This window comes from Ascaphus truei, chromosome 18 (assembly GCF_040206685.1).
Source record: "Ascaphus truei isolate aAscTru1 chromosome 18, aAscTru1.hap1, whole genome shotgun sequence".
Lineage (NCBI taxonomy): Eukaryota > Metazoa > Chordata > Amphibia > Anura > Ascaphidae > Ascaphus > Ascaphus truei.
Genome location: NC_134500.1, coordinates 7956434 through 7957167, shown reverse-complemented (window position 1 = coordinate 7957167; position 734 = coordinate 7956434).

The following is a 734-nucleotide window of genomic DNA, read 5'->3' as shown; positions in this document are numbered from 1 at the left end:
CCCCCTCCAGCTCACCCCCCCCCCCCTCCAGCTCACCCCCCCCCCCCTCCAGCTCACCCCCCCCCCCCCTCCAGCTCACCCCCCCCCCCTCCAGCTCACCCCCCTTCTCCTCCAGCTCACCTCTCCGGTCGGAAGTTGGAATCCCGGCGCCGACGGAAGGAGAGGTGGAAGCGCGGGGCCCTCCTAGAGAGGTAGGTGTTTGGGTGTGTGTGTTCGTTCTTACCTTCTCCGCAGCGGGCCGCCTCCAGCCAGCGTCGCCTTGCGATGGAAATGTGACGCCACAATGCTGCTAGTCTAGGTAAGTCTCCCTTATTTTTTTTACTGGGGGGCCCCCGCTGCCAGCGTACCGCCTTGCGCCCCGCAAAGCCTAAGGCCCGGTTCTACGTGACGTTAAGAGAATGCTACAGAGATGTGTTATTAATGTTTTTGCATATACTGTGATGAGGGAGAGGGAGAGAGGGGGATGGGAGAGAGAGAGGGGGATGGGAGGGAGAGAGGGGGAGAGAGGGAGAGAGAGAGGGGGGGGGGGGATGGGAGGGAGAGGGGGATGGGAGGGAGAGAGGGGGATGGGAGAGAGAGAGGGGGGATGGGAGAGAGAGAGGGGGGATGGGAGGGAGGGAGAGAGGGAGGACTGATTGATTGATTGTCCTTGGGTAACTTACTGTATGTATGAAACACATTCCAATGTGCAGCAGCGTTTCCTGTTTGGGGGGAACATGCTATCACCCCGTCAT